Here is a 14,022-nt window from a genome sequence, read left to right as displayed (position 1 = left end):
AGCCCGACCAGTCGACACGGGAGTCCCACAGGGAGCATGCCTATCTGCCCTCCTGTTCAATCTCTACTTGACCACCCTCCCACCATTAATTCCTTCACACAACATCCTGTGTTACAACTACACTGATGACACTCAACTAATTCTAAAACTCCTGAACTCAAAACCCAACTGCCGACCTGACCTCGCCTCCTGCCTCCTTGACATAGTGCTCTGGATGACCCAAAGCCACCTCTTGTTAAACCCCTCCAAAACCGAAATCATGGTATGTGGCAACTCCAAACTTCTTCCACACCCGCTACCCTGGTTATCCGCCATGGACAACTCACCAACTCCCTCTAACTCTGTAAAAAACCTTGGATGCACCCTTGACTCTGACCTAACACTCTCGCGCCAAGTCAACAACGTCTCAAAGTCCTTCCACTACCACCTTAAAACTCTTAGGTGCATGTTTCCATATCTCTCCTTTCCCAACAGACTCTCCGCGGTCCAATCAATTGTTATATCAAGACTGGACTATGCAAATCCCCTCTACTGCGCAGTCCACGCTTACCAACTGAATAAACTTCAAAGGGCCCAAAACGCTGCAGCCAAACTGCTACTCGCGCTTAGCCCGAGAGACCACATCTCCCCAGCCCTTAAGAATCTGCACTGGCTTCCAGTAGCCCGAAGGGTGACTTTCAAAACCTTATGCATTTCTCATCGAGCATTCCATAAAACCGGACCTCAATATCTCCAAGACAAGCTAAAACCATAACACCCTGCAAGTCCTCTAAGATCAAGCTCAGCCGGCCTCCTAGTCATACCTAAAACAAACTCAGTCAAGTTAGGCGGATCATCATTCTCAGCCTTGGCCCCCACGCTGTGGAACGCACTCCCACCCCACATCCGCCTAACAGAAGATCTAATGTCCTTCCGCAAACTACTGAAAACTTGGCTCTTCCACTAAAACTAACCCGTACGCAAACTAACCAAAACAGAATAACAGAAGCTCAATGACACCAATCCCACAAACTACTGGTTCCTGAATAACAATAAGACAAATAACAATACAACATCAACATCCATGTGAGGAATCGACAACTAATAACCACTAATGTAAACTAAAAGGACAAACATAATAGAATGAATAAAGCAGACCAAAGCAGTGAAGTGGATAAAAAGAATAAATTGTACAGAAACAGTAATGAAGTTTAAATTAATGAAATGAATGTAATGAGTGCAATGGACAAAATGAACAAAAACGGGTGAAATGAATAAAGAGAAGAGGATGCAAAGATGAATACAAGAGACTGATGAGTACACAGACTGATGATTCCGACTCTATGAGTGCATGGCATAAATGGAAAGTACAGAATAGAAGATTCAAGTACATGAGACGAGAGCAGTGCATGAAATAGATAGAGAGCACGGAACAGATCCAGTGCGTATAACAAGTGACATGGCCTGAATCGATAACCCATGATGAATGAATGAAGTGAATGGAGCTGATGAAATCGTTAGAATGGATGAAGTTCGTGGAACGGATGAGTGCGCTGAGCGGACGAACGCTTTGAGCAGATGAGTTTGTAGATCGGATGAGTGTACAGAACGGATGAGTGTACAGAACGGATGAGTATGCTGAGCGGATGAGTGTATAGAGCGGATGAGTGTGTAGAGCGGACGAGTGTGTAGAGCGGATGAGTGCGTAAGTACGGAGGAGTGTGTAGAACACATGAGTGCATAGAGCAGGTGAATGTGTAGAGCGGATGAGTATAGACCGGATGAGTGTGTAGAGCGGACGTGGCTGTAGAGCGGATGAATACAGAAGTGCGGAGGAGCGTGTAGAACGCAGGAGCAGATGAATGTGCTGACCGGATGAGTGTATAGAGCGGATGAGTGTATAGAGCGGATGAGTGCGTATGAGCAAACGACTTTGTAGAAATGATGAGTGCATATAGCAGATGAGTGCGTGGAAAGTACGACTGCATAGAGCGGATGAGTGCGTGGAGCGGATGAGTGCCCGAAGCGGATGGGTGCGCAGAGCGGATGGGTGCGCAGAGCATGATGGATGCACACGTGATGGGTGCGCACAGTGTGATGGGTGCGCAGAGCGGAAGGGTGTGCAGAGCGGAGGAGCGCGCAGAGTCGATGAGCACGCAGGGAACGGAAGAGCGCGTAGGGAACAGAAGAGCGTGTAGAACAGACGAGTGCGTAAGAACGAATGAGTGTGTAAGAGAGGTGGGGTGCGTAAGAGAGGAGGGGTGCGTAAGAGCGAGTGAGTACGTAAGAGCGAGTGAGTGCATAGAGCGAGTGAATGAATAGAGCGGATGAGTGCGTAGAACGGGTGAGTGCGTAGAGCGGGCAAATGTGTACAGCGTGTGAGGGCATAAAGCGGATGAGTACCTAGAGTGGACGAATCAATAGAAAAGACGAGTGCGTAGGGCGCATGAAGGCATAATGCGGATGACTGCGTAGAGCGGATGAGTTGCGTAGAGTGGATGAGTTGCGCAGAGCAGATGAGTTGCGTAGAGCGGATGGAACAGGTGAAGTATGTGGATGGAACGGGTACGTAGGTGAATGGAATTGAGACGTATGTCGATGGAACGGGTACGTAGGTGAATGGAATTGAGACGCATGTGGATGGAACGGGTACGTATGTGGATGGAATTGAGACATATGTGGATGGAACGGGTACGTAGGTGAATGGAATTGAGACATATGTGAATGGAGCGGGTACGTATGTGGATGGAACGGGTACGTAGGTGAATGGAATTGAGACATATGTGGATGGAACGGGTACGTAGGTGAATGGAATTGAGACGTATGTGGATTGACCGGATGAAGTAAGTGGTAGGTACTGATGTAACGTGAAAGATACCTTCCACATATTTCACCCGTACAGATGAAAATGTGGACGGGGTGCATAAAACAACATAGAATTTATGGAAATGATCGAAACACATGAACAGATCCGAGGGCATGAAATGGACTGGAGTGCGTGGAGAGGACTGGAGTGCGTGGAGAGGACTGGATCGCATAGAAGTGCGCGACATACATGAATGGTATGGAATACATGTAACGTTTGAAAGAGCATGTAAACCATCTTACCCCATCACCATGCTTACTCTTCTCTTTACACCACCATTCAACTAGAACACAGAGATACTATGACACCATTTGGTATAGCTGTTCTCATACCAATATCCGCCTCATACTCCACATCACTAACTAATCACTGCTGGTTTCACACCCCCCAGCCAGGCGTTCTCCTCAGGCCTAACGCAGCCAGAACCAGTCTGGATAAAACCTGCCAGAACAAACACATACCCCTGATCTCTCAACCACCACACCTACCGCTATGAAGCAGCTATTACACAAATGCCACACCAGCTGCACACAAATCCGGTGCTCACAAGCACCTTTGACTCTCTCTACTCTCTCTACTGACTTGAACTTCAGTTCCCTAGGGCGTTCAACCTACCAGCACCTTCAGACCATACCAATGGTACATAAGGCTCTATATAAATGCAAAGTAACATAACATAACATAACATTTCCTTTGGCTTAGTGTAAAAGGGTCCAGTAGTGTAAGAGGATAGGTGGTGTGAAGAATCTGGTGACATCATTACTCCGTTCCCTGGTGTAGCTTCTCTCCATGTTTTCAGGGGACAACAGCCACAACATGATCCTGAAACTGAGGGTGGCTATATGAGGGAGAACACATGGGGGGATGTGATGCTCAGGGGGATGACACAACATCTTTGCTAGAGGTTACCTACCCCCTTCCCTTTCAAGAATGTTCCTTCCCTTCCTGAGGCCCTGATGGCCTACTGTGACACTCTCTCCCAACCACTTACCAGATTTACTTCATGCATTCCCCAATATGTTCCAAGAAGTAATGTATCAGCAACTGAGATGAAGAAGAAGCAGGGAGCAGTAGTGATTACTCTCAATAGTGTGTCGGCCACTGAGACAAGAAAGAAGGGCATAGCATTGAAGACGTCTAGGATTGGAAAACCAACGCTATGGTTTAGTCATTGGAAATTTTTCGAACATGCCTGAAAATGTAAATCTGCCACAGGCTGAAATCAAGGGAATGAAGTGCAGCGGCTGTGTGGTGTGGTGGCTTCTGGGAATGCTTATCCAGATGCTGAAGAGAAGCTGGCTGTAGGAAGCAGGAAAACAACGGATCCCGACACAGGGAGAAACCGGGCTGCAGTAAGCCTGCCGCCTGAGACTGCGAGGCAGCAGAGATCACACACAGCAAAATTGGTGAAGGTGAAGGCGCAGAAGCTAACCGGATGCATGCTGACTCAACCTGAAGTGAAGCAAAGCAGAGAAGCACAAGAACACTTCAGGGTACCCGGTAAGCCCTGGGAAGACAGATGGGTTATCTAAAAGTATATGCTGCTTTACGAATGCAAAGCTAGAGATGTAAAATGAAGCCTATTGAGAAAGTAACGTTAATGTGAGTTCCACTATGACCGGGGCATTGAACCCATACATAATGAAGGAGAATCCCTTACATTTGAATGGTCTGGTGAAAGGGGCAGAGACCCAAAGCAGGAAAGTGAATATTGAAAAAGACTTTTGCAAACAAGAGTCGATAAATCAACTTTTGGCAAAAATGATCATATGGATGAAGAGAAAAGCAATTTCGCGCAAGTCCTGGCATGAGGGTATACCAGGCAACGCTACGTGTTGAAAAGGAATTACAAATCAAATACTTAGAGACTGAAAAGAAGTCCTGGCATGGGAGTAAACCAGGACAAACCAAGTGTTTGAAAGCAAGTATTTAAGAAACTGCATAGATGTCTTGGCAAAAGAATACCACAGGAAAAGCCAAGTGTTTGAGAGCAGATTTGAGAGATTGCATAGAAGTCTTGGTATGGAAGTATACTAGGCAAAGTCAAGAGGTTGAAAGTGACTGTGAATCAAGTGTAAGTCCTGATAGGAGAATATAACCGGACAAGTCAAGTACATGTAACAAACCTCAGTAAAGAAGAGAATCTCAAGGAAGCTCCATGCCCTTGAGTTTGTGAATTGTAGTGAAGGTAAAGTGGCAGGAGAGTATACCAGGTGAACTGGCAAAGGAGTATACCAAGTAACCTGCGAGCCAGAGACTCACACTTACATTGTGATATCGTGAAGTTGAAACTCAAGGAGGATATATGCCCTTGGGATTGTTGAACTGTCTTCAAAGTGCTAAAGAGGAAACCTTGGGAAGGGAGTCATTTCCCTGGAACTGTAAACATGGCAAGAGGGGAGCATTTCCCACTTGGGTTATAAGGAACTTAATGATTCTTTGTGGGAACTTTTGATGCGGTAATGAGAAATTTGGGGAAGGGAGCCATTCTCTGGAACTGTGAATATCATTCATGGGGAACTTTTGGTTGGATTTATTCCTTTTTTGGATTTGACTATTTGTGCATTTTGAGAGCCAGGGTCATTGTCCTGTTACACCTTAGAATTACTTCTAGAGTGTGAGGGTCAGAATAAGATTTCGGACACAGACTTTGGACATCTTGACAAAGGACAGACTCCTTAGTTTGGTATGAGGTAGGGAAACACCTCCAAATTGCTGCTGCAGGAGCCCTCCAGACGTCCTCCCTCTTGCCGCCACGACTGAGGCTCAGGAACCCAGGGTCTGCACCGCTGTAACAGGACATAATCCAGCTGGGCCACTCTGCTTCGAAGCAGAGGTACTGTTTAGACTATGGGTACTTACCTCAGTGTCTTTTTGAGCTGTGCCTTTCTCAGTTGAGACTTGCATTGGCTCACCCTTAGAGGTGATTCCAACTCTGCTTTTCACAGGCTTAACAGCTTGTGACCCTACAAGTGATTTCTACAAAACTCTAACTTTGTGCAAGACTTTTTTTTATCTAAGAAGTGCCTCTGCTCCATAGACTGTGCTCCAATAGACTTTGGCTATCCTGGCTCTCTGCAGACTCTTCTAGTCCATTGTCTTGGATATTTCTGTCCCTCATATGTGGCAACTTGTTTTAGGCTGTTATTGCTTGGAAATACTTGACTAGACTTCATTGGAAGATTTTAGTATACTTATATGCCCTGAGAACCTGTTTAACCTTTTCCTTCCTCTAGCCTTTCCTTTCTGCAACCCGGGAATCTGCCAAGTATAGCTAATGATATATAAATGCCATTACTGTCCTTGTGAAAGAAGTCACCTCTTTGTGTAGGAAGTGAGTAAAAATCTTATACAAAGAGTATCCACTAACTTGTGCTTATTCTGGAGAAGTATTTGAAAGTATATTTGATTGTTACATATCATGCCCTTTTTAAAGAATGCTCATTTAAAAAAAATGATATTAAATATATAAATAAATAACTATTTATAACAATACTCTTAAGTGTAAGTGTTACTTGGCTACCTGTATTTGCGAATTTCATTGCTACAGCTCTACAACTCACATTTACCCCTGAGATAGGCCTGGCTGCTCAGTCACACTACCAACTTGTGTAGTACAGGCCTATACCAAAAGTTGGGTTACATAATACCAAGCAGATAAGTGTTGTGTAGTCTCGCACAGTCCTTCAGCACCACTGACAGATCCACAATCACACAAACAAGCACCATAGAAACCTGGAGTGCACATGAATTACTGCTGCAGACAGCTCACAAAATATCTCAAACTTACACTGCAATGAGCCTCACCTTTAGACCTGCACACATCAACATTGTAACAAAGCAATATTGCCCTGCTCCCCAGCTACTGCATTAGTCCCCTACTCCATTGTGTGCAGATACTGAAGCTCATAGAAAGTGAGAACAATGGAAGAAGGTGTGCTATAAAAGACACAATAACATAGCATAGCAGGGCCTAGCAAAGAGTTTCCTCATTCTCCTGTTCAGCAGTCTGCATGGCCCAAGAACCATCTCTGACTTACAGAAACAGGCGAGAAAATTAACATTGGCTCTGCCACTGTTGGTCTACCAAAGATTCTAGTACAGTGGAATGACTGGCTGCTGGAATATATATGTGGCTGTCAAATCAAGTGATAGGGGTGTGAGAGATGGTATTACCCAAGTTGACTGGGGCCAATTTGCCTGTGACTGATTTGGCTGAATTTATTGCGGCCATTTTGACCGCAAATATATGTGGGGGGTGGGTTTGGGATAATAAATATTATAGGGAGATTTGGGGGAACTGCAGGGGTTTCCCCCACATATATTTGCATTCAAAACAGTAATAAAAAAAATACCCAAATCGCCCACTGGCAAATTGATACGAAAAAATGGTATACATCCCTGAGAGACAGCCAGTGCACCAATAATACCATTATAGATAACAGCTTTGGTGGCCACTAACAGAGGAGCACGAGGTTGCACCATTTTGGTCCTGCTCATTAAATTTGTCCCATTGCAAGGGTGTCTCTTTCTCAAATAGTGTGAACTTAATCACGTATAAGAAGTACAATTGTTGCAGCTAAATCATTGCAATATTACATTTTTTGACCAGAATCACACACTGTGGCTAAAAAGTGAAGCAAGGATTTTAAACTACTCTGCATACCTTCCGAGCTTTAATTGGTGCAAATATTTAAGTTTTGGATTTCGAGGCCTATACTAATACTGTCTATAGAGTTTACTTATCAAATACACAAATTGCATAGGAAAACCACTTGACAACCTGTAAATCCTTAAAGCAACAGGTTAAACCAGAAAAATATCATTATAACTTTATTTTCCACACCCAGAATTGTAATCTGTAAATCTCAGCATGCAAGATATTGCAAACCTGAACAATCTATGTACACCCACAGTACTTTCAGTGCTTAAAGACATGCACCATTGTCACAAACTTAGTTTGATGTGAAGATACTTTGTAACAAACTTTTAGATAGTTGGTATGCATGATGTTGAGAACAGTTGACTAGTGATATACAAAGTTAGTAGATAGTATGGGGATGAAACCATTTTTAAAAGGGTATTTTGTGCTACTGTAACTATCCCAGATTTGCAAGGTAACTGGTGCTTTGCGAGGTCTTTCAGTGGAAAAAGTTCCATCGTGTATATGAAAGGCTCGGCTGCTGATAGCTGATAAATGAAATCTCTTTGAAGTCATCAAGGTGCTGGTTTCAGAGCCAGGGAAGGCTTGTGTGAGTGTTTGTGCCTAGCCTTGACTTGGAAAATGGGCAGTGATAGATTGTCTGAGCGAGCTGATTTTATATTTTGCTCGGGATAGAGAACATGAAGGAGGCTTTTTGTGAACCTTTGTACTACTAAAGGTAAGCTCTTCAAAAAGCAAATGAGCTAGTTGTACGGCATATCAATGATTTATATTACACTTCTGCCTCTTTATGGCCCTCTCAGGAGCTGTCTAGTTGCCACTCGAGTATCCAGCACATCACTGAGACGCCATATGGATGCAACCTGCAAGAGAAAAACGTGACACCAAATAAGACCGTAAGCCACTCCAATCATTTGCACCCGGGAAAGGCAGATTGGCCAATCACAATATGCATTTCCCAGGCACGATTGTGCCTTCACTGCCCGCAGAGTAACAAAAATAATAATAAAGGCCCCCCATAAAAATAGAAAAGAGACTAGGTCCCTGTCCGGATGACGGTGGCCATTTTGGAACCTGTTTTCCATGGCCAACGTCATCAGTAAAGGGATGTAGTCCCTTTTCGATTTTAATGGCGGTGCCCATTTTTGGGACTTTTTTCATTGCGACAGGAGATGTGTTTGCACTGAGCACATCTCCTGTTGGAAAGAAAACAAAATGAAATCAGGCCATGGTGGCAGGCGGACATGGGATTTAACGAACTGCAGCTTGTGCTGAGTCCCTTACTTCACTGGGGCCTACAATGCTCTGACTAGCAGGCTGTTAAATCCCATGTCCACCCCACCGCCGGAGCATGAAAGCTACATTCGTCCACTAAGATTTAAGATAACTACAAGCATCTAGCCTTTTTCCTCTCATACCACAGGATTAACCGTGCATGTATACTAACTCTGCACATCATGCAATATTACTAAGAACAGATTTGTATGGATAGTAATGCAGACAAATTTCATGGACATTAGCCCGCAAAAAAAGTCATAACCTGCATGAGCAAATTTGCACCCCAGCTGTGGGAGCCAGCCAATCACGAGGCTGTAAATGCCGGCTGATACTCCCGATCTAGCCTGCATTCCAAGCTGAGGGCAGGCTCCCCCAGCACGCCATCTGCCCCACACCCTCCATTTTTCTTTTTTCTTTTTTTAAATCCCATACCTCCCTCCTCAACCCCACTTACCTGTTTGTTGCGGAGACGCACTCGCCCGCAGCAGCTTTGCTTTTCTGGCCTCGATGGAGAGAGAAGAGGGGCAACCCTATGGAGCCCCACCTTCTACAACCATGGCAGCCATATTAGAAAAGTATTTTCATTCATTGAATGGGACGCGCGTGACGTCCCATTTAATGACAGAAAATGAATTTTTTATGAACATCTGGGCTACCGCTTTGATAGCCCTCAAGTTCAGTAACGTCACTGAGTCCCCACAAGTACAGGTACAAACCAGTACGGTAACGCCTTAAAGTAACAAATACACAGGGAATGTTAAGTGTGCGGTTCATGGTAGATGTAGTTCTCTTTTGTAAAGAATCCTACTTTACTGTCTGGAATGTCATTGTGCCTCCGGAGTGGGGGTGTGGAAAAGTGGTGGAAAGATAAAATGTTCACAGTAAATCGAGGGCTGGATTGCTTTGCTTTCGCTCTTTTAATAAATTGCCACCCTAAATTATCTGCATGGGAAGGATTCATCATACAAAAGACGCAAATGAAGATTCTCAGCCCCCACGGCAAGGACAAGATGTAGGCAAGAAAATAAAATATGGAAGACTCATTAAATAATAAAATAAATCACAAGTTTAAAATCAAAAGAGGTACACAGCCTTCATTTCGCATTCAGTTTTTAGATCAAAGTCAGTACAATATGATGGCAAGCAACAGAATTTGTGAAGAGAGAGGGAGGTGGGGGGAGGTGGTTGACATCTAGCTCTCCTTCGATGTTAATTAAACACATTTTATGCATGCATCCTTGGGGAGGGGGCTGTATGGCAAATGTGAACTACCATCCTTGGTATAGCTATTGACATTCAAATCGCTTGCTTGTCTTTTACATGTTCTACCAATTGACCAAACAAGGTCTGGATTTTTCTGTAGCTTACCTGAACATCTTCTAATCTGCAACTCTTTCCTGCGTGCTGTCTCTTTCTGATTCTCAGCTCACCTTAAAATATTTCTAAATGGAGCACCTCCGTAGAGTCTCTTGCTCTTTCGCCCCCTGAATGGGTCAGATCGCTCGCTCTGCTGTTTCTCCCATTTACCGCATTCCCAGATATCTTGCTATACAGAACATTCCCACCCGCAGTAACTGTTGTGCGGTGCTGTACAAGATCTAGTAAAGTGAGGCACTCCCCCTCTGTTTTCTGTTTTCAACCTGCTGCTATCTGTCAATGTAAGTCAGCACCTGCATCTAACAGAGGAAGGTTGGCAAGGGCTGGTATAACTTTGATTCCTACTACGTCTTGTTCCGCCTTTCAGAGCCTGCTTTGCAAATGCATATGGGATGCCAGCGCCAGCTCCAGAATGGCTAATTTCCCTTACCTACGGAGTCCCCCAGCAGCTTTGCTGGGCTTCTAGGATTTATTTTTTCACCTGGTAAGAGTGTGAGCCTTTTCTTCCCACTCTTACATGTGTTTTGCTGTGTGTGTTTCACAATTTTGTGTTCATAGACTGTGGAGCCTCACTTACTCCACAGGCATCATCTTTTTTTACTGTGTGTTACACAGCACCTTCAGTGCAGTGACACAGGGGTGTCTTTTAGAGTTCCCAACTCAGACTCCATTTTCTGGGTCTGCCTACTGGCTCCCAGAACACATAAAGTTGCCATTAACTTTATTAGCCTCTGTAAAACCACAGACCCAGTACAAACCATCTTACATGGAGTACTGGAAATGGTCAATACTTATCTCTTTTTGTCTGTTTCTCTTGGAGCATTGTTTTGCTCCCTTTTCATCAAGACTTGACTGGTGGCAGTGGTAACTACCCTATTTTTCCTACCGCAGTTATCTTAAATAACCTTGGTACTGTTTTAGGCTATCTTGGTAGTCTCGAACTTAAACCTGCTAGACCGTATATGTTTTATTTCGGTTCCGACTGGGTGTATTTTCCATTTCTTGTTCAAAATGTCTTTCTCGTGTTTTACTCTGCACGCCAAACCGGGGTTGATTCCTTTGTTCACTGTCTTTTTGTGGGCTTCTACACAGAAGCCCTCCTTAGGCGCCTGTATGTCTTGGGGGGGGGGCAGGATGTGAGGGAGGGGTTTAGGACTCCCTGCACAGGGTCTCCTTGGAGACCTATGTCGTACTCTGAAATGATTGGCTGTGGTGACTGTCCCGGCGGGACAGCCACCCTGCTATATGATTGACAGCCAGGCTGTGTGAATAGGGAAAACTGCATAAAAAGCAGGTCTCTGGGTCTGGAAAGGCAGAGTCGCCACTGGAATGAAAGAACCGATGAGGAGCTGATGGAAGAGGAACCCTACCTTGACTGAACCACCCGTTGAAGCCCTGCTGCAGGTCCGAATCCTCAAACTCCAACGACAGAGAAGATCCTACAGGAATCTTCTTAACCTGAGCTGGTGGGACCAACCAGATCGCTCAAACTGCAAGCCAGGACTCCATCCTCTGGTCGAATTCGCTGTACAGAGCTACATTGCTGCATATCAACAAAGACTTGTTGAACGAGTCTAAGAATGATGCACTTAACAATGCTGATAAAGCCATATGCGCTTCCCCATGCATTCCGATGTTCCCACAGCCAAAACCCGATAACTCCTTTGACCTAGGAATGAGCAATGGCTCCACTCCCATAGATAAGGAGTCTTCTAATGTTGAAAGTCACACACCAACGGGTGGACTTCTGGGACTTCCCCAGCAACCTGCTAATGGGAACCAGACGGAGGGTGACTTAGTAATAAGCGTAGATAGGGGGGCTGCTGACTTCATGATTTCGGAGACTTGGAGTCTTTTTAAGGAGCAGTTATTGCAGGATTTTGTAGCCTGCTCCAATATGGAAGACTTCCAGACACTGATGTTGACTGTTAACATGCCTATCCCTCCACTACCACACCGGCAGAAGCCTACTTTTGAAGGTACTGCTAAATCTGCACAAACTACCCCCCCTCCAGTTTGGTGTTCACCAGGGTTGACAAACAGCTGATATAGTGCCTACCCCCTCAGGCTTGTTTCAGCAAGCAGAGGTTGTTCTGCTTGCCCCTGCTTGATGGGTGCCCCTTCACAGGAGGTTTCTGACTTGCCTATTTCCAATCCTGGTCAAAATCCTGCCAAACAATCCCTTGGCCCTAACTCCAAACAGCTGACCTTTAGGAGCCTGCACACCAGAAAGGCACAAATGCCCAGCATTAACAATATGTGTACTAAATCTTTCATTTTGGACCATAGGAACTTTGTGATAAATAAAAGTTGAGAAGACGGAAGGTAAAGAATCTAGAGACTCACTGCGAAATAAGGTACTCGCTTGGTTACGTCAAAGAACTGGACCTGGAGTAGTTAGAACATCAGACCTGAAGATTGTACGCAGGATTGACCTCAGCGATTGGTGCTCACAGCAATCCAGTGACTGTGTCCTAGTGGGCTGCGGGTTTAGCACCTTACCCACCTATCTTAGATCATGTAAATATCTCCCTAGGGGCCACTCAAACTGTAAATTGATACTCTAGGTTACCCGCCTCGATTAGGTTTTGCCTTTTTTATGATCATATGATCTTTATATGTCCATAATATATGTCCAAGGATGTACTCTTCCATGTTTTTTCCACTCGTGATTTGCTGCTTCTTCTTGCTTATGGCTCCCCCACCCTTTTTTCTGTTTTATGTTGTTATATCTTCTGTTGTATGTCTGTATGCGCCATTACGCCTTCGGGTCCATTGTGTGCTATATAAATGTAATAAAGTAAAGTAAATAAAGTAAAGTAACAGTCAGGAAGGTCGGAACCTGCTTGGGTTTTAAGGAGCACACCTTTTATTCGTTGCTTTGCTCTGCTGCTGGTTTCTTCCCTGTGTAGTGCAGGACCCTCCAGTCTTCCTACTTCATGTCAGTCCGACATTCGCTTCAGGAACCGTGAGCCTGCAGGATCTACCAGGAACGTCTGCCTTCGCTACAGCTTCTCCATTTAAAGGTACTGTCCAAATCCGGTTGTTCGTTTCGTTCAGCCGCAGTGAAAGTGTGTGAAATCTTTCTCCAATCTGAGGGCTTGTCCTTCTCTACTCTTTAAACTAACTTTTCTGCCGAACAACTTCGTCCGGAACTCTTGGCAAAGACTTAACCGCGAACTACCCTGAACTGTGTGCTCTTGAGCAAAAGACTTTTGTCCTATTGACTTTGGCCCTAAGCCTATTTTATTTGATTCCATCACTGTAGTTCCTCTTTCTAGATTGCCCTGCTTACTTACCTGTTGGTGCTGTTCAATTTCTGCCTAACTTTGTCTTTCCCTCCCTTTTAAATTTCTGGAGTGCCATTTTGCTCCCACTTCATTTTGTGAGCTTGACTTGTCTGGAACCTATTGGGGGTGGTGTGGTGTATTAGGAGTGTGATTTTTTAACTGCTTTACTTTAGTGAAATGTTTTACAACTGATGTGTAAATAAATGTATATTCTTTTACTTAGAAACCTTGAGTCAGTGTTTGTTTGAATCATAGTAATTGCTGTCGTTTGTGTAACTATTGATACTGCTCACTTGCCCTTGAGATAAATCTGGCTGCTCAGCCATTGCTACCACTTTTACTGTGTAGTACATGCTTGTACCCAAGGTGAATTTGTGCTGCCACTTGTAGTCTTAATTGTGTGTGGTGATCCCAAAAGGTACTGCATATAATTCTGCCTAACACTTTAGCATCTCCACCTTCTAAAGGCCTCCTGGTGACAATGCTGTCGTATCAGTAGGATGGTCCGACTTCACTTATGGCATCAAAGCTGTCCCAATGTACATCCTGGTGATGGATGACTTTAATAA

General features: G+C 44.6%; 1 long non-coding RNA gene across 1 annotated transcript in view; it reads right to left on the bottom strand.

The window, feature by feature from the left end:
- The window catches only part of LOC138473768 (uncharacterized), a 49,617-nt gene extending 40,311 nt beyond the window's left edge, over nt 1–9,306 (bottom strand). The window contains exon 1 of the long non-coding RNA XR_011268903.1: nt 9,241–9,306. This is a non-coding gene — a long non-coding RNA (uncharacterized lncRNA). The remainder of the gene's footprint in view (nt 1–9,240) is intronic.
- Nucleotides 9,307–14,022: the final 4,716 nt, after the last annotated feature.

This window comes from Ambystoma mexicanum, chromosome 8 (assembly GCF_040938575.1).
Source record: "Ambystoma mexicanum isolate Mex_15411 chromosome 8, UKY_AmexF1_1, whole genome shotgun sequence".
NCBI lineage: Eukaryota > Metazoa > Chordata > Amphibia > Caudata > Ambystomatidae > Ambystoma > Ambystoma mexicanum.
This window is presented reverse-complemented; position numbering and strand designations above follow the sequence as displayed.